Genomic DNA, 20,808 nt, shown 5'->3' on the forward strand with positions numbered 1-20,808 from the left:
TGCCTACGGACTTGCAGATGGGAGATACACGCATATTAACGTACATCCACATGCTAGGGTCCCTGAGACATTTTCCTGCCCTAAGAGCGGCGTCCTTTTAAGCTGAAATTATAGTTTGTGGGTCTGACTCCTCTGGATTGCCAGCTTTCATCACGTGGTAAGGTAAAGATTAAGAAAGTCGCCCCTATGCACGCCAAGCGCGCGCACACGCGCACACACACACACACACACACACACACACCGCTCACACACTCATGGAGCTGTCAGCCCTCAGGATTTGTTGTTGTCACGATTTCCCTGTCCTCCGTGCCTTCCAAGCCCTGCACCAGGGGTCTGCATGCTTCCGCAGGTAATCACTCTCCAAAAGAGCTGTCAAGGCTTCCCCTTTCTCAGCAAGCCTTCTGGCTCAGGTTCGGAAAGCCGCACAGCACCAGGGAGTGGGGAAAAGGTCATTTTGGAAAGGGTTTTCACCAACTATGCCACACCGTTCACCTACGAGTCCCGTTGTCTCATGGGGGTGGATTACACAACCCCGTTTCAGTTCTTTCTATTCCTTCTTCCCACAACCTCTCTGTAGCTGTGAGATCTGCACGATGGTCTTGCATCAGACCACAAACTGTATCAACGGGCAGCCAAAACAGAAGCAGAACTGACTCCACCTGACGTTGGCTACCTTTTGACTGAAACTCTGGGAGGAAGGGTTTTGGTTGTGGTTTCTGCCTTTCAAGAAAAATACAACTTGGAAACGGAAAGCTGTTCTCAGCGGTGAAGGCAGCCCCAGGAAAGTTCAGGAGACTATCCAAACCTGTTTTCGGCAATTCAGCGTAAAGGGTGGCCCTCTTCTGCCCTTTCTCACTTGGGTTCTTTGCTTCTGAATAAAAGTGTTTTCTATTATGAGAGGTAAGACCAGAGCCCCTGGGCTCTGAAAATAGTTTGTGTGACTGCAGGCAGTTGTCTTTGCAAATATGACACCGTATTCTTGCCCTGGAGTCCACAGAGGCCCTTGTCCATGTTGGGAAATAGGACCCAGTGGTGTAGGGAGCACGTTGGCACAGAGTCTCGGATGCTGTAGGACCAGTCCGAGATCAGCCGGTGAAGGGGGGAGGGGTTGGGCCTCCGGTAACATTCTCCCCTCTGCGCACCATCTCCCTTCCCTCCAAGAGCCATTCCCGCTCTGGAAAGCCAGAACCCCACAGCAACCTTCCCCCGCCACCCCCCTCCTCTGCTCTCAGGGATTTCTCTTCCGTTGTCGCGCGTGTGTGTGTGTGTGTGTGTGTGTGTGTGTTTTACCCAGTTCTATAAAAGTTGCCCTTAATTGAAATGCGCCAGGGTCTCCCTCTCTCCCTCCCGTCTTATTCCGCATTTTCTGCTCATCCCATAGCACTGCAGTCCTCTCTCCAAACAACCCTGGGAGTGGCAAGGCGTGTGGATCCGCAGATCCTGGGCCTCCGTCTGCATCTCACTGCGCCACCTAGTGGCCCCGTGGTCACTGGCAACCCACCCTGGGAACTGCACTTTTTCAGTTGAAATCTTGGGGATCGCCAAGCTGGCCTGAGAGGACTCTTTGAGGAGAAAGTGAATACGTGTGATGTTGTTCTGTAAACTGTTGATTATTAACGTCAAGCTACGATAACTAGTAAATCTCCTTTCTCTGCCGGCTTGGGCTGGAATTTTCTCTTGCTTGAAAACGTAAGCACCTCAAACCCAGCTTCTAAGTGACGCGCTCTGCCTCAATTTCAACCATTTCCCCCCCCGGCCCTTCTCCTCTCCTGCCATCCAGGGCGAAGCTCAGACCAAGATGAGGGATCAGAGCAAAGTCTGTAAGGGGCAAAGACAAGCCAGCAAACTGACTAACACTGGGAACTGGGAAGAACCTCCTGGTGGCAGTGAATTTACCAGTAAATCCAAAGAAAAGGCAAATTTGAAAGATTTGAGACTTGAGGGTCCAGAAGACGAGACTGCTGACCGAAACAATGGACGTGGGAAAGATGGTCTCCAAAAGAGGCCTGGGGTAGGTCTCACATCAGCCTCAGAGACCTCGTTTTCTTAAGGACACCAGACTGGAAACTTATTCAGACTCAGCTATCGATGTTCTGTGAAAGCAAGGAAATAAATGAATTTTTATTGAGGAAGAAGCACAATTCTGTAATTTTGTTCTGAATATGTTTTCCACCCTGAGACTCCTTACCCATCAGGGAAATAGATTCTTGTACTTTGAACAGCTGGCTGAGAGCGTGATGGAAAATTTATATAAAGCTGGAGCTCTGAGGAGACCTTGGGGATAAAGCTACATCCCCAAGGCTGTAGTTTTATCAATTTTTATCTCTTGTCTGGTGGTTATGGATGCAACTAGCCATGAATACAAAAAGGCTTCTGTTTGGAGGCGCTTCCCGCAGTTTCTCACGGAACAACATTCTTTTTTAAAAAATGGCCGTTGCGCTGACCACTCACAAAGTTAGCACCTATCCAGTCACAGCCCTGGCCACTCGACCTCAAGTTCAAAGGAGCATATGCTCCTGAAAATGTCTCCACACTTTGCGGGCGGTGGTGTTTGCTGGTTCGACACACGATCGTTTTGACCAAGCGAACAGGATTGTTCTTAAGGACACCAGCACCACTGTCCATTTCCATAGCCGTGAGCAGTGTGGTCGCCGTCTTGGTCCTTCCAGGGAAAAGCAGCTGTAAGTATTTTTAAATAACCTATGAACTTCCCCGGAGGTGGGGCTGGCCGTCAATAAACAATAGTTTGCTTTCTGGGAACATGTTAATTAAGAGGGGTGTTTGGATCAGGGGATCATATCAAGTCACTTGCAAGTGAATGGAATAGTCTTTCTTGAAGAGAAGCAGACGTGATTTTGGGTAAAATTACTAGTATTGTCTATCAGGACAGAAAGCCCATTTTCCTCTTCTCTAACCAAGATACCTTGTTTAGAGTTCTAGCCCCGCGTCGGGCTCTGTGCGGACAGCTCGGAGCCTGGAGCCTGCTTCGGATTCTGTCTCCCTCTCTCTCTGCCCCTCCCCTGCTTGCACTCTGTCTCTCTCTCTCTCTCTCTCTCTCTCTCTCTCAAAAATAAATAAACATTAAAAACAAAGAAACATGTCAGCTGATGGACTCTAAATGTCTCAGAAACATTGATTTATTGACCCTTAAACCTCCATATCGTATGCTCACCTTAACTGGGGGCAATTTTAAATTATTTATCTTCAATTTATACATACATAAATGGAGAGAAAGGATAGTTAATACAGAGATCAACTGGAAGAGAACAAAACCACCTTGTATTTTGCAGATAATTTCCCTTAAGGATGATATGTTTGGGCTAAGTTATAGCAAAATCAAGTAGATATGAGAAGTGTCACTATCCCATTAACCTGCTCATCTCCTTTACACAGTAAAGTGTGCCCTTGGGCCAACCAAGCATTTATCCAATAGATGATATGTTCCTGGCACTGGAGAGGGGGAAAAAAAACCAACACTTGATATCCTCAAGAAATGAACAGCCAGGGGCGCCTGGGTGGCGCAGTCGGTTAAGCGTCCGACTTCAGCCAGGTCACGATCTCGCGGTCCGTGAGTTCGAGCCCCGCGTCGGGCTCTGGGCTGATGGCTCGGAGCCTGGAGCCTGTTTCCGATTCTGTGTCTCCCTCTCTCTCTGCCCCTCCCCCGTTCATGCTCTGTCTCTCTCTGTCCCAAAAATAAATTAAAAACGTTGAAAAAAAAAAAAAAAAAAAAAAAGAAATGAACAGCCAAGCAGATAGCCTTAACTGTGCCTCATCCATAAAGTGGGGATACTACAACCTGCTTTAAAGGTGCCATATGAAGATAAAATTAAAATTAAAATTAAAAATTAAGTTAAAATCAAAATTACATTAATATGACATACAAACTTCCAATATAGAATGAGTAAGTCACAGAGATGAAAAGCTTGTTAAGTATATAATTGTCTAATCACTATGCTGTATACCTGAAGCTAATGTATATATCAACTCTGCTTCAATGAGAAATTAAAAAGAAATGTGAAATGTAACTAAACGAAATAGCATGAATAAATAAAATCACATGAAATATAAAACTAACGTGAAATCTTGTCAATTCTTTAGCTTAACAAGCTTAACACTTAACAGGGTCGGGTATCCTCATTCCTGCCTGTGGGCGAGGTTTGAAGAAACTTGGCTGGTGTACCGGAATGGAGTACAGATGGCAAGGTTAGGAGTTTACTCTCTGCAAAGAGAATCTCCACTTGGCTTGTTCCTGTGAAGTCGTGATGACTGTATTAGGAGAGCCGGTGGGTTAACATTCACACTGAAAAAAGTTCCAGCTAGGTGTGAAGGATTAAATGGAAAATGAACTGACAAACAGACCCCGAAGGAACTGGAAGGGGAGTAGAAGGAAACACAGGTGTATATTTTCGTATTCTTTGGGAGGGGAAAACGTTTCTACATATGACCAATTCCCAGAGGAAATATTTGAAGAAGAATAAACTGGCATTTATAAAAATGCTATACGTTCACATATCCAAAAATTATTAATGCTAAAGTGCAAATGAAAGATTAGGAAAAAATATCTGTGATACATAGAAGGGACAAAGCTTTTCAAGCCAAAAAGATTTTGTAGCCAACTCAAGAGAAAAAGCATTAAGGAGGTGCACAGACAATTCACAAATGAAGAAAACTCAAAGCCCAAACACATTTGAAAAGATGGCTAAGTCACTAACAATAAACTTGAAATAACAATAAAGAAGCAGAAAGCTATGTGTCAAAAGGTCTGGCAGAACTTTAAAAGGTGGATAATGCCCACCGGAGTAGGAGGGGTAAGGGGGCCCACACAGCCTCACATACTCTTGGAAGAAACGTAAATTCATACAACCTTTACTAGTTTAAGCCAGCGGCATAATCTAGGACTAAGAAATTACCCGTCTAGGTATTTGTCCAGAAGTACTACTTGGAATAATGCACAAAGGTAGAAACTATTGACTATTCACTGCTACTGTAGTCGATACAATTGGGAACGCTCCCAACGGCCACCAGTAGAGAACGTGTTAAATGAATTGTGGTACATCTATTTCAGGACTTCTCAACCTCAGCGCTGTTGACATCTGAGCCAGATTGTTCTTGGTTGTAGGAGCAGTTCTGTGCTCAGGATGCTGAGCAGCGCCCCGGCCTTCACCCCTTTGATGCCCCTGGCACCTTGTGCCCAATTGTGACAAGCAAAACTTTCTCCACTCACTGCCAGCTGTCACCTGGGGAGCAAAATCAACCCCCATTTCAGGAATCATCGATGTAAATGAATATGACGTAGTCTTTAAAAGCAATGGATCAGAGCCACGCACACTGACATGGGAGGACAAACATGGTATGTTGTTAAATTAGATAAGCAATTACTGAATATGACGTGCTATGTAATCTGATTTTCGTAAATAAAGATAATGTTGCATAATTATCTCTGCATACCACTAATATGTTCCTAGGGAAAAAAGGTGGACAAGTCCTGGTAAACTGATGGTCGACAATGATGATCCTGCACCTCTAAACCTAGACATGGAAGAATGTCCGTGTTTAGTAATATGAACCCGTCACTTGACCTCTCTGAGTCTCAGGATCTCTCCTCTATACAGTGTCATTCAGAAAATAAAGGATTCACGAGGAAGACATTCAGAAACTGCCAGGGAGCACTTGTGGCAAGCACAGAGTTGTCACATCACTACGTTGCACAACTGAAACCAGGAACATTTGTCTGTCAACTGTACTTCGATTTCTTTAAATGACAGTCATCTTAGCGAAAATATTCTGTCACTGAAAGGGATCTAACTTTGGCTTGGAGGCCATTGTTTTTAAGCTTTTGCAAAACAGATTCATAATGATTTCTAGAAGAGTCTGTTTGAGGGTGAAATTCCTATTTCAGAACCGATCAGCAGACACTCAGCTCACCCCTCTCCGCTGCCTTTTCCATCAATCCCTGCCCTTCCCTGCTGCTGTATTTACTTGGTATTTCTCTTTGCTGCAATTCATTTTTGTGCTGACCTTTTTTTGTTAAAGAAAACATGACCTTGGAACTTTGGACAGACAAGCCATTTAAAACATGAAGGTCTTTAGGTTTTGTTTTATGTTTTTGCGTGTTTTATCTGCATTGATATCTATCTTACGGACCGTAAAGAAAAATAATTTTCTTGGCTTTTGTCGTTTAAAAATAGGCAATGATGATTATACATCTCGGAATTCAACATGTTTAAAGCTCAGAGAATGAGGGAAGTTGGGCAGCAAATACAAACTGTCCTCGCTGATCTATCTCTAAATGAAAACGGAGAGGGTGACCAGGTTAGCCGTCTAATTCTCTGCACCTTCAGTGGCAAATAAAGGAATCTATTTGATTGAGAGGTTTCCTTAACAGGAGTCCCCATCTGTGATAGAAAGAACAAAATTAACTGTTATGCTTCATTTGTTTTCATTATCCACAAAACAGCATGTCTCAGAGCAAACAGATTTTGCTCTTTTCCTCTTAATGCAGCTATGGCAAGTGTCAGAGAGGAGAGAAAAATCTACTTTCTCTCGCAGGCCAGAGAGCCTATAGGAAATAAGGTAGGGAGTGCATCAGATTGAGGATTTTAACACAAATTAGATCATATGATAGTATTTAAAGGAGAAATTGTTCAGCAGACATCACCCAATGTCGCACATGGACGAAGCCTTCCTGGAAATGATGAGAGATGAGGTTATTGGATGAAGGGAGATTAGACAAAAACTCCACATTATGTTCAAACCAGGAGAGCTATATTCTGCTGAATTACATGCTCTTTGTATAAGTAATTGGGGATTAATTTCAGAGTGCCTTCCTTCAGTAAGTTCTGCTATTGAATCCCCGAAGCAATTCTGAATCATTCAAAAGTGAGTTATAAAACAACTAGCACAGAGAAGATTTTTACTAAGAGTGGCTGCCTTGAAAAAAAACCAGCACAGAGGGTCTCATTTGGTACCATGACTGAAAGGCTACCTGGATCGTGACAGACTCCAACCCTTTACTTCCTTTCCGGGTCCGCCCCCAGTCACGTGTTCTCTGCTCCCGCTCCCTGGGGCCTCTGCAGCATGGAACTTTCCTGTGAAGTCTCCTCATCTGCCTGGTGGACTTCAGGGTTTACACCTCCACGCTATCAGTCCAACTGTATTTTTAAATTTTTCAGATATTCCTCAAGATGTCTGATCTGATAATACCACCCGAGTCTCTTCCCGGAACTGCCATGAGTTTATCGTAATTCTAAAAATTCTTCAGGCACATCAATGGAATTTCTGAGTGCAGAACGCAGTGGAGTTTGCTCTCCTGGTACAGAAGCAACACGTTAGTATTTGGTGTAGTGCTGTCTTACGTAGAACAGACCAAGTCCATTGTTCTTTCTGACTCCTACAGAATTACGGGAAACATGCCCCATATACATTTAAATATTTAGCATCTCCTCCTTGTTCATTTATTTCTTCTCCGTTTTTGTTTTCTCCTATATGAAAATTTCAAAATCTGCGATCATACTTTAATTCTGAAGTTCTTTTTGCTAGGAAGAGATGTCACCTCTTTAGATGAACAAATAATGCACACACCTCTAATGGTATTTTTCTGTTAATATTCAGCAAAGCATTAAATGGAGTCTCTGTGTGATAAACTTATGGAATTGATGAGCTCTGATGCTGGGGCCACATAACAGGCTTACGCCTCTATAAGACATGACCCTGTGCGGAGGGTTTCATATTAATTTCTGAAGTGCTTGGATTAATTACATTTCATTAAGGAGCCCTTAACAAACACAAAGTGTTCACTTTTATGGAGGGATTTAATGGGAACTTAATGGATTTATTCTATTATTTTGTTCATTTAAAAATATTCTTTAATTAGATATTACTATTAATGGACCTATTATGCACATTTCAAGGAGTCTCTCCAATTATTCAGAATTTAATCATTAAAATTTATCAAATCAGATGGAGAAAGCATAGATGAAAACAGTTACATATTTAGATAAGTACCCCTCGATTTGAGACATGTAACAAATGAACAGCTGAGATCTAATAAGGAGGGGAGTTCTTCAATATATTTGAAAAACTGATCATTCGTCCAAATTTTTCTTTTTTTACATACAAGAGTTTAATTATTCAGTCATTTATTAAACATATTATTTGTCTACTGCTAATAATGCGTGAGCTACAGTGATTCAAAAAACAGAAGAATTTCAGAATCAAATGAAAGCAGAAATAGACAAACCCGTAACTACATTAGAACATGGCGTGTTGTAAAACAAAGGCAAAAACGGTGTGCCAAGGAGCAAAGAAGGGAAACTCACTTGACTTTAATGCAAAGGGAGAAGAAGACACTAGAGACAAGGTGACATTTGAGTCGAGTCTTAAAAGTTGACTGAACACTAACCAGCACACGAGAGGGGAGGGACACTGTAGGCAAAGAAAATACTGAAATGCGGAACAGTGTGGGTTTCAGGAGGTCACGGTGCACAAGGGGATACTGTGAAAGCTTGAGCTGATGCGGTAGCCATGAGGATAAAGAGAAGAGGATGAATTAGAGAACTATTTCAGAGCTCGACATGCCTTGGGTAACTGATATATGCAGAATGGGTTGACAGAGAGGCCTAAGGCATTCACCAGATTTCGGAGTCAGGTGGCCGTAGGTACGGCAGTGCCTTCCACACATGCAGGGGACACAGGAGTAAGAGTGCATTTGTGGAGGGGACGGTGTCAGGAACTGTGATGAGTGCCATCTTGGAAAGGCTTTGTAGAGAAGCCTATAAGAAATCCAGATGGGCCAAGCAGCCAGATATTTGACACGTATCTTCCGGAGTGAAGACACACAGTGGCGATTGTTATTATTTTCCCTCAGGAGATCTTCTGATTATAGCCTGAAACCAAGTTGTCGGGAGAGGTCCGAATTTATTTTTGTCGGAGAAAAAAAAAAAAAACAATGGCTGTTTTTAAAATTAGTGTCTGCTATCATCACCTGCCACAAAACAATTAGGGATTCCGGCATTCTGAAAACTAGGCACTCCTGGGACATGGGGTAAGGAACGTGAAAGAGGTCAACAGGGGACCAGAAAACTGGGGGGTTAAAAAGTAAATGATATACACAAATGTTCACAGAAGCAATATTTATAATAGCCAAAAAGTGGAAACAATCCAAATATCTATCAACTGCTGAATGCAGTATATCCATTCAATGTAATAGGAGTCAGCAATAAAAAGGAATAAAGTCCCGATACGTGCTACAGTATGGATGAACCTTGAAGACACGCTAAGTGAAGGAAGCCAGTTAAAAAAGAACACATATTATATGATTCCATGCATAGGACGTGTGTAGAACAGGCAAGTCTCTAGAGACAGAAAGTAGATTAGTGGTTGCCTAGGGCTGGTGGGGGTAGAGGGTGGTGGAGAGAAATGGAGGGCAGTTGCTAAAGGTATGATGTTGCTTTGGGGAGTGATAAAATGTTCTAAAATTGACTGTGGTGATGGTTGTACAACTCTGTGAATGTATGAGTGTATTAAAAGCCACTGAATTCTAAACACATTAAATGGGTGAATTGTATAGTATGTGAATTATATTTCACTAAAGTTGCTACAACAAAAGAATTTCATGGTCTTATTTAACAAATGAATATTTTAGTAACTAGGTGTTGAGAGCCTACAAAAAAGCAAATTCTGTCCACATGATGAATTATTAAGTGAGCAAAACAAGTTGCAGAGTAATACATATCTTAGGGACCCATTTTATAAAAATAAGCACCAAGGAAAGCCCTGTTATGTGCATTTAGGTCTGTGTAGCATGTATAAGTTACAGAAGGACAAACCTATTGCTTTCAACAAAAGAATAGGAAAGGCAGGGAGAAGGTGGATAATTAGCTTTTTAAAATACATGACTGGACACAAGAAACAACAGGTGTTGGTGAGGATGCGGAGAAAGGGGAACTTTCTTGCACCGTTGGTGGGAATGCAAACTGGTGCAGCCACTCTGGAGAACAGCATGGAGGTTCCTCAAAAAGTGAAAAATAGATCTACCCTAAAATCCAGCAAGTGCACTATTACCCTTTTACCCAAAGGATACAAAGATACAGATCCGAAGGGGTACACGCACCCCAATGTTTACAGCAGCACTATCAACAATAGCCAAACTATGGGGAGAGTCCCAATGTCCATTGACTGATGAGTGGATAAAGAAGATGTGGTGTGTGTGTGTGTGTGTGTGTGTGTGTGTGTGTGTGTGTCGGAATATTACTCACCCATCAAAAAGAATGAAATCTTGCCATTTGCAATGATGTGGATAGAGCTAGAATGTATTATTCTAAGTGAAACACGTCAATCAGAAAAGACAACTACAAGATGATTTCACTCATGTGTGGAATTTAAGAAACAAAACAGATGAACATATGGGAAGGGGGGGGAGAGAAAAGAGGGACACAAACCACAAGAGACTCTTGATGATAGAGAAAAAACCATGGGTTGATGGAGGGAGGTGGGTGGGAGATGCATGACGGGCATTAAGGAGGATGCTTGGGATGAGCACCAGGTGTTGTATGTAAGAGATAAATCACTGAATTCTACTCCTGAAACCGATATTGCACCGGATGTTAACTAAAATTTAAATTTTAAAAATGAGGAAAAAAAAAAGAAAACACATGACCGGATATTTTTCTATTCTTAAGATGAACAGGTTATACTTTTTTATTTCCAAAAATTAATACAAAAATTATAAACAACAAAAGTAAATGTGGCACCAGGCCTCAAGCCTCCTTACAAGGGTAATAACTCTTCTCCTGCTTGTGTGCTTCACTGAGTGCCTGCTCTGACCCTCAGCCCAAGAGAAGTGAACTCAGCCCCACACAACGCACCCCCTACCTTGTATCCACGTGTCAAGACCCATTTGGGCCTAAAGATGGGGAGTGAGAAAGAACATGCGTAGGCAATCAATCAAAGCAATAATGGGGTATTTGGAGATATTTTTGTTAAGCACCTATTCTGCATCTGGAACGTTATATCCATCCTCTAGTTTATAACCCCATAACAAATCTAGGAAGAAGATATTCTTATCTCCACTAAACATACAGACATAGTGAGACTCAGGAAGGTCAAGTGATTGACCCAAGGTCACATTTCTATGGAATCAGAGGGCCTATCTGCCTGGATCTCTCCAAAATCTCTACTAGCTGTGTGTGACAAGAAGCTTTGAGTCCATGATGATATTCAGAGTCAAGGGGGCAAAACGAAGTCTCAAGAAAAGAAACTGGATCAATTTATGTGGGGTAGTAGTGTCCTTTAACAGTAAAATGGGGTCCTGGCTAGAATCAAGGAAAAAGAACCTTGGTAGAAACTCAGTCCTTCAGGCGGGGCCAACACGAGGGAATACTGAGTGGAAAGATCAAAGGCCCAGAGGAACAAGCCCCCCCGACTGTGAAATAGCCTGGAGCCATGGGGATCTTGGGAAACAGGATCTTAAAGGGGCTATAACTTTAGGGATCTCTTTGAGTACTTCAGACTTTTTCCTGAGGATACTGAGGTCTAGTCCCGGTTTGCTGCCGAAGCAACTTCCGTGAAAGAGATGCACAAGAGTTTCATGGTCATGGCTATTATCAGTAAAGTGGTTTAATCCCATGCCTTACCAGATGGAGGTGAATATCAGTGTGGAGGAGGCATTGAGGCTGTAGCTAATCCAGGCTCAGACACATATCATGGCTATGTCTTCTGGGCCACCGGCCCTCCAAACAACAGTATGTTAGAGCCAGCTTACGTTGGCTTGCCGAGAGCTGATTGCACACATATCCTCCCAACTCCAGGTTCACTGATGTCACGATGGTCATTCGTAATCATCCATGGTGGGAGCATTTATCCCATGGAAACTGGCAAATGCTCCAAATCAGGGCATGTTCCCCTAAAGAGCCAGTTAAACATTTGGAGCTGCCTTTAGGTATTAAGACAGATGGGAACTGGTGAGGGAACCTATGAGGAAGTTTGGAGCATCTGGAAGTGGACAGGAGAGAGATCAAAAGGCAGTGAGGATGCTGTTACATCCGTTCCACACACTGACCTGAACGAGGGGGGTTGACCAAATCGAGGGGCTCTACATAGCAGGAACGCTGGAAATAAGCAGCACCATTCAGGTACCTAAGTTGTGACCAGGGCAGGTGGGGAGTATTTTGTCAAGTATTTGCCTTGTAGATGGCTTTGGGAGTGCAATGAGGACTGAAGGAAACTCCATCTCGGGGAATACTTCTGCGAGAGAGCACTGGTAATAATGTCAGTGCCTGGCCGCAGTTCTTAAAAGCTGTAATCAAAGACCAGGATGGACTGATGCACGAGACTATACGAGCTACTTTTGTGGGCTCTCGGAAATAAACAAAGTTGGGGCCCCAGGGCGGGTCAGCAGGTTAAGCGTCCAACTCTTGATTTTGGCTCAGGTCATGATCTCACGGTTCCTAAGATCGAGCCCCGGCTTGGGCTCTGTGCTGACAGCCTGGAGCCTGCTTGAGATTCTCTCTTTCCCTCTCTCTCTGCCTCTCCCCCATGCATTCATGCTCGTGCATGCTCGCTCACTCTCTCTCTCTCTCTCTCTCTCTCTTTCAAAACAAAGAAACTTAAAAAGAGTGTTTTTTTTTAATAAACAAAGTTGACTTTGAGGGAAAGGCTGAACATCGTGGTAGCAGGTAGAGACTACAATCCGGCGATATTTGGGCACACTGATGATGCCACCTCATTTGTGCCTCTGTTTTGTGAAGCATAGGGGAGTTTGGGGTCGTGGTTATTTTATCTGCCCCATCAGATCTGGTTCGCGTTTGTCTGTGTGACAGGCAGGCTTCTGAGATGGCTCAGTCGAACGGCCCTTGAGAGACTGAATCCTGAAAATCACCACGTGAGTGATCTTTCCCCACTGCTGAGTCTATGAGACCTTAGCCTTGGTCCATACCTTGATCGCAGTGTTGTAAGACTCTCAGAGTCAGAAGAGGTAGCCGTCTAAGCTGTGCGTGAATTCGTGGCCCACATCACCTTTGAGATAATAAATGTGTGTTGTTTTTAAGCTGCCAAGTTTTGGGGGAGTGTGTTTTGCAGGGGTAGTTAGGTAATACGGGCTGGGAGGCCATAGACGTTCGTGCGTTCAGTTTCAGGTTGTCACTAACACTCAATCACAAATCCTGCGGCAGAAAACGCTGAAAAGGATAGTTAAGAGATGGCAGGCTATTAACCAAAATAATATCCCATGGTGTAAAGAGCCACGGTGACAAGCAGATAGACTTTGGAAAGTCAGACCAGGCCTGACAGATTCGACCGGTAAAGAAACATGAACGCTTTGTACACTCAATTTATTACATAGACACCGAAAGGAAGAATGGTCAAGATGTCAGCTCCCCCAGGTCCTTACTTAGGGAAACACTGAAATAAAAGAAGCTAGGTCACTGTAGCATTGACGACAGGACATTTTCATGCGTGTGGACAAGAGATGTCTGCGTTACTCTCGGTTATCCGCAAGTTAGAGCTGTAAAAATAGCTCCCGTAGAGTCAGAAGCAAATAAAGGCAGAAAGGCACGTCCGTCAACGCCGAAACACAGAGGTTCCTCACATCACTGTTCCAAGCGCTGTGAGCGTATTAACTCATTTACGATTCACAATAACGATTTAAGGGTGGTAATATTATTAATGGCATTTTGTAAAGAAGAAATCTAAGGCACCCAGAGGTTAAACTGAATCATTCAAAGTCATCCAAAGTGAATGGCAGAGCCAGGTTTGAACTGGGCCCACGCTCATGCCCTTCGGACTCTCTGCAGTAAGCCGCTTAGTCAGCTTGGGTGGACAAAGGTCCTGAGGAAGGAACTACTGAAAAAGGGAAGTTTCTAACTTTTATGGTCAGGAGCTGTCAAGAACTGAGAAAGCATAAGTTCGGATGATCAGGTTGTACTTTACGTTCAAGAAGCTGCTATGCCTGTTGCCCTCTATGAAGGAAAAAGGAAGCTAAGAGCAAAACAAAGCGAAGCTTCTGGGCGGGGCCGTGTTTTCTTCCTTCTTCGGGCAGGAAAACCAAGGCACCAAAGCATATGGTGTTCCTGAGATGCTGGCAACTCGGGGGCAGCCCAACCAACTACTGAGAAGAACCTTCTTTGTGTGGCAGCCACGTTTCTTCTTAGGACAATCAGGGGGGCACCCTTAGTGGCAGGTACCGATGAGTTTCTGCGGCTTGGCCTGGAGGCTCAGGGACCAGAAGCACTAGAAACCCCTGCTTGGCACGGAATGTACTTGCTCTCTCTAAAGCGGTGCTTCCCCATGGGGGCAATCCTGCCCTCCCCCACTCCCTCCGCCCCCCACTCTTCACCCCAGGGGATATTTGACGATGTCTGCTGCTTCACACCCGACCACGCACAGCACAGCCTCCACCCCCACCCCCCCACACACACACACACACGATGTGTGGGAAGTCTTGCCCTAGAAGAAGTAGGCTGAGTCACTGACTCAGACACTACTCTGAACATCTGCAGGAAGAGAAAAGCATGGGGCGGGGGAAACAGATCAATGAGCATAAAATCAAGCATTACCTACATCTTTCTTTGGTGACATAGGTTCCTCAAAACAGCCAACAAGACGGGTCAATGGAGCCCTCAATTGTTTTCTGCCTTAAATTATTGGTGTTATGGATCTCCTAGAAAAATCAGATATCTGGCTCATAGCTGGAACCAATAACTGAGAATCATGCCATGAAATTTAGTCTAAGTCATCTTTCTTCCCACGCCTGCAACATCCTCAGTCAACAATTAGGATCATCTGGTACCTTATAAAATACCTGCATATCCATTTTCCTGGTTTCTAAGTAGACAAAGAAATACCGGAAAACCTGAGGTGCTTCATTATTCAGCAGCAAAATCGATTCACGGAGCACCCACAAGCACGGCCACTTTAACTCAGTAAGTGCATTAGAATAATTTGAACAGCGCACTAGCAAAGCCAAAAAGCCACTTGGTAATTGACAGATACAAACAAGCCCAAGCAACTTAAAAAGAACAGCCTTCCCCAAACAAAACCGAAACATATGTCAGGGAAATCAAATTAATCCTACCCCTTGTATCAATATAGAAAAGAGAAGGAGCACAGTTTATTACTACCAGGTTGATGTGCATGAAAGGAAGCTCAAAAGTATCCACCACGTTCAGACAGAATTTTATACAAGTTTCTACAGCGAAATAGAAGACTCATTCAATCTTCTCCTGTCTCCTTGAGAGATAAAGGGATTCACTTTGTGATAGTCTCCTCTATACCCCGTGAGAAATTTAATCGTGGCGGTATGGGTGCACAGTGTCAAGGATCAGAAGGCTTCTGACTTTTCACTGTAAAATAAAGAGGTCAGGCCATCTTATTGGCCCTAGTAAGCTTTCAAGGAAACACCCTAAGGAAAGGAGGTTAAAGAAGAAGCTACCTCTCCCCCTTAAAGAAAATTCATCATTTTACTCGTATGCATGGGAGAGAAGTCAAGGGAACAAGTATATATTTAGCCCCAACTAAGTACCAGGCATTTAGAGTATGGACAATTCTTGCTTATACATGGTGGTTACATTCTCTAAAATCACCATAAACACTGAATTTGCGAAAACGAGGCCTCGGCGCTTAGGGGAGACACAGGGTTAAGGTCCTGTGATTGTCTGGTCACAGCGTTTTCATCAACTAATACGTAACCTTTTTGTGTGTGTTTCTGTTTAAAGACACCTTATGCAATATACATTGCTGATTCATTAACGTGGAACTAACAGCCAGAACACATATTTTTTCCATAAGGCACGCCACAGCCTTCTTGTGCTTAGAAACGATAGTTTTAGCCCTATGCTTGAAGGCCGTTTTAAACAGTGAAATCACCCCCAAAAAGAACAAAGATGCAAAATATGTGCAGTAAATAGATTTTTTTTTTAAAAAAAGGACACTTATTTAGTCTGAGAGCTGACACTAGAAGGCAGAGGATTGTCCTATTTGACCTCAGTCGGGAATGTGTGCTTTGAAGGACTCGAACTTTTTGCCACCCTGCATTCCTGTGAAATGATTACAAAAAAATGTATGTGTCGCTTATGGGTTACAAATAAAATTTACCCACTAGGCAAATTCACAAATACAGAACTGCGAATAACGAGGGCTAACTGTATATTACCCTGTTGAAGCTTTACAATGACCTTGCAAAGTAGGCCTCGTCATCTCTATCATACATGAAAAGAGTAAGTTCAGAAAGGTTAAACAACTTATCTAATACCAAACTAGTAAGCGATCAATTCGGTAAATAATTCTTAGGTTTCCCTTGTAGCACACTGGGACTTGAAGCCCACTGAAGCCATCCAACAGTGGCAGTCAGGCCAAATATGAAGGACCAGTGGACTTACAGGTCAAGAGACACATTTGGGGGCTGTCGCTCAGCTCCTATTCCAACACTTCTTAAGTAATATAGTCAGACACACCTTCCAGTCGCCATATTTGTGTGCTCTTCTCTATGAAAAGGAGCAGCTAAGTGGGCACTGTCCTTCTGGAAAAGCAGTGAAACTACCTCAACAAGAAAGTTGAGGCCCAGCCAGAAAAGGACTACTTTAACTAAAATTGTAACTTGAGGGGCAGAAGTTTGTTTCTCCTTAGCCAAGCCTCCACGTTACCCAATATAGTAACTTTGAAGATTTCGCTGTTACTAGAAAGATCAGCTGACACAAAGGTGAGCAATGTTCTCCAACCCAATGCTTCCCTTACCTCATACAAATGCTTCAATTCTCAGCCTGAAAATGGCATATTGGCTGAGTCTCACCTTTTGGAAACTTCCATTGGGTGTTTCAGCTATTCCAGGGACCTCGAGTTTTCCGGCCCATTGGATCAAGCAGTCTGGTGTCATGGTTTAACAACTGTTTTACCAACGGTTGGTAAACAACTCCAACAATGGCCTCACCTTGTATGTGGAGTCATAGTCTCTCCTGTTCTGAAGGTCAATCCTTTGGTCCTCTCTCTTCTGTAAGCTTCCTCTCGTCTCTTCTTTCACTCAACTACTTCTCAGGCACGTAAAGCACCCAGCAAGTTCGTCCGGACTCCTAAGTGAAAAAAATAAAGAGTCGCATCACTGACGTTAGCTTGGTCCTGTGCCCAACCTGGAGGAGAATCAGGGCCCCTGCCGCCTCCTTCCTCTCCTTCTCTCAGTGAGGTGACCGCTGGTGCTCCCGGTCCCCAGCCTGAGAAGACACACAGTGACTTGAGGCCAGACCCTCGCAGGGGAACAGGGACCTTCAGGACAGCAGTCCGGAGCCTAGGCAGTTACCAATTGAAATGGCAAAAGACAGGAATGCTAGAAGAGCAATGTTCTCCAGCACACAGGGAAGCTCCAGGATTCCTCTGAGTTTTTCCCGGAGTAGCAGGAGGGACTTGAGGGAAGAATTGGCTTTGTCAATTCGGAGTAAGGGATGAAGGTATACTTCTTTACAACGGAGACCCTATCTTATGACCAGGCCTGGTGAAACATGGGACACGTGTATTGGGTCAATAATGCGCTCCCCAGAGTTCACACAAAGGTGTTGCTATACACAGTCTAAATACGGCACCATTTCTGGAGAGGGCCGTGGTTGTACACATCAGCGCAGGGTTCTAGGAGTGATACATTCCCATAGGCACCGAGTGGGGATATCTCAAGGTTATCATACCTGGCCTTAGTTTAGGGGAATGGAGAATATTTAGTTTTGCCCATATTTGATACCTACATTCCAAACGAGACTTCTTATAACTTATAAAAGCACAGGTAGCTTAAAGAAAACAGGCTAATGGAGAGGACAGATGAAAGGGAATAAACTCCAAGGAATTCTTAGTATTCTTCAGATACTCTTGTTTGCCACCTGCCAAGGAGAAGTTATACTTTACTTCTATAAACATCATTTAGAGAGCAAGAAGTTTCCATAAATGCCAAATGCGGATCTTTAAGAATGTTTTGAAGCAACTTCTGTGAAAACTAACGTCCAGAAGGAGCTGAATGAACCTTATTTTTTCACGTGTTGATGTCTCCAACTAGTCCACTCTCTAGAAAGTCCAAGCTTAAGAAGTAGATTTAAGAAAAAAAGGCTTATTCCTCATTCTTTAAAGATGTCACCTTTTTTTGTTCCAGGAGTGGGAATAAAATGAGATGTTTAAATAGTGTGTAGGGTTGGGGCGCCTGGGTGGCGCAGTCGGTTAAGCGTCCGACTTCAGCCAGGTCACGATCTCGCGGTCCGTGAGTTCGAGCCCCGCGTCAGGCTCTGGGCTGATGGCTCGGAGCCTGGAGCCTGTTTCCGATCTGTGTCTCCCTCTCTCTGCCCCTCCCCCGTTCATGCTCTGTCTCTCTCTGTCCAAAAATAAATAAAAAAACGTTGAAAAAAAATTTTTTTTAAAAAAAATAGTGTGTAGGGTTAAGTGGCCCCTCTTTTCAATACCATCCTTTGAGGAAGTACTATACTTGAGGTCACAGTAAGGTTTTTTTCCTTGAGAATAAAGCAACGAAGCCAGCTTTAATGGCTCCCAAGGAGGTTTCATGCCTTTGTTTAACCTGCCTGTGAGTTACTTAGTTCCCTTGAAAAAAATCATAATCAATAGAAAGAGACATGTTCCCTTTTGTCAGAGCCCGGTTGTAAAAGTTCAAGTAACATAGGCTGGTCGGTCAGGAGACAAATTGCATGAAGCTCTAACTCTAGCTTATCGGGGTCACGTCTTAGTTCTGAATCAACCTCAACCACGGTGCCTAGAGCAAGCAACATGTCGATCCTAATTGGTGGCTTATATTGGGTGTCCCGCTGAATGAATTCATGAATGGCTGATGGCACTGGCGATGCGCTAGGGGTGGGGGACCAGAGGAGGCAGTGAATGGCAATCCCACCAATGAAAACCCAGGGGAACATGTTGCTCCATAAATTCGCTACTTCCTCCTTTGAATCTGGCCTTCTCAGAAAAACTCAACAATTTCACCCCTTTGTTTTCCACTATGGCAGCTTTGCTGTCTCCTTTCTTAAGTAAATGTACCAATAAGCCAAATTCACTTGCACCTGGGCGAAGGATAAACCGTACACGAGGTGAGAACGGGGCTAGGAAAGATGTTAAGCTCCCTTCCCGTAGCAGCCAAAGTCTCAGTGTTGCCAAGCTATCTTAACCAAGTCAATCGCGTGTAAGTAACTATGGTATGTCACCATACGCTAGGATATTCTGCCACGGTACCAATATTCACTATACGTGAGTATAACGACACCGTTACCTTATCTCCACAGGGGTGCAGATATTCAAGAGGAGTTTAAGACAACCCCTTTAATGATGCCCTTCAAGTGCCATAAATCGAATTGTAAGACTTAACGTTCATCTGGATGTTTTCCTGTTTCTAAAAGGCTTTTAAGCTATGGTGGATAAAGTTCCTCGTGCTTTTTCAATTTGATGGCTAACCTTTGACGGGGATTCTGAAAGCCAAGAGAATGTAACTGCTGCCACTACCCACTGATTCAGCAAACATTTGCTAGGCTCCTTGCAAGTGATCGGCTGTGAGCTGGGCACTAGATACAGACGAATAGGCGACAGGCCTCACCCATGAGCACTCCTAGTCTAGGAATCATAACCAAACATCTGCATAAACAATGCTATAGAGACGGACATGAGTTGTGATTAATACACGTACAGTGTGCAGTGAGACCCAACGGAAACCATCATTAATTCTGCCTAGAAGACTGAGGAATGGCTTCACAGAAGAGATGAAATTCAACCAAGCCCTGAGGAATGAGCTGGTCCCAAAGCAGCTTAACCCCTTACAGTGAAGCGGTACTTTTCAAACTTGAGTGATAAAATGATAGCCAAAAAAAAAAAAAAAAAAAGGTTTGGCCTCTTCGAGTTGACTTAGCGTATTTTTTATTCCAATGAGATCTTGAAACATTCACAGGTCAAACTAGGTATAAGATCCTTATGTTTTTATTCCGTTACAAAATCAAAACAAATTAACAAAATAAGTAGGATCAAAGCTATCCTATCAATCGACTCCAAATTAGCCACATTTCATTTCTTGTAATGGATGATGATGTTCTCCTGAAACCAAATCGCTGATGTTGATGAGGTGCATTCTGTTTCTCTGGCTTATCGAACTAATATGTACAAACAGTACATTTAAATATAAAATAGCACAAAAGAGCTGACGATGTATGTAACAACGCAGTTGCCTACCTTTGAAGAAACCACGATTTCTGATTTTGTCTCTCTGATAGGTAGGGTTTATTTCTCAATAATTTGCTTCTCTTGATCATTTTATTTATGTATCAGCCTTATGCATTTTGCATCAACTTGTTGCTGTTTAGATGTAGACTTAACACTCGTATCTGCTACTCACTTCCGCTCTATATTCCACCCAATAGAGTGACAAGAGTGGTCATCTCTGAACATTAAACAGCATTTTAAATCTCCGTGTCTGGAGCTATCAAACACAAGCTCTTTTCTCCTTTCTCTCATTTTATCAGAGAATGCTGTACTACCCCATCCGTCTTTCAGTTTCTTCTCCCTCTCTTTAATCTCCCAACTATTGACAATTATATCTTTCCTCACATAAGATTTATATCCTGACTTGTAACCAGAGTTAACTTTCCTGCGATTTGTCTATAGATTGATCCTAAAGGTTACAAATCTAAAAGCTTTGTTAACACTGGTTTGACCAAATATTGTTCATCTTAGAGCCGAGTGGTGCTCTCCAGAGGCAGACAGACTATTGAAATCCCAGCCCTGTTTGCATTACCTATGTAACCTTGGCTGAGCAACCTCACTGTGCTTTTGTTACTTTACCTAAAAAATAGGGGAGAA

The 20,808-nt window shown here is 43.4% G+C and overlaps 1 pseudogene; it reads right to left on the reverse strand.

Annotated features, from left to right (window-relative positions):
- Positions 1 to 2,400: 2,400 nt before the first annotated feature.
- The window catches only part of LOC131503005 (beta-hexosaminidase subunit beta-like), a 69,612-nt pseudogene continuing 51,204 nt past the window's right edge, over positions 2,401 to 20,808 (reverse strand).

This window comes from Neofelis nebulosa, chromosome X (genome assembly GCF_028018385.1).
Source record: "Neofelis nebulosa isolate mNeoNeb1 chromosome X, mNeoNeb1.pri, whole genome shotgun sequence".
Lineage (NCBI taxonomy): Eukaryota > Metazoa > Chordata > Mammalia > Carnivora > Felidae > Neofelis > Neofelis nebulosa.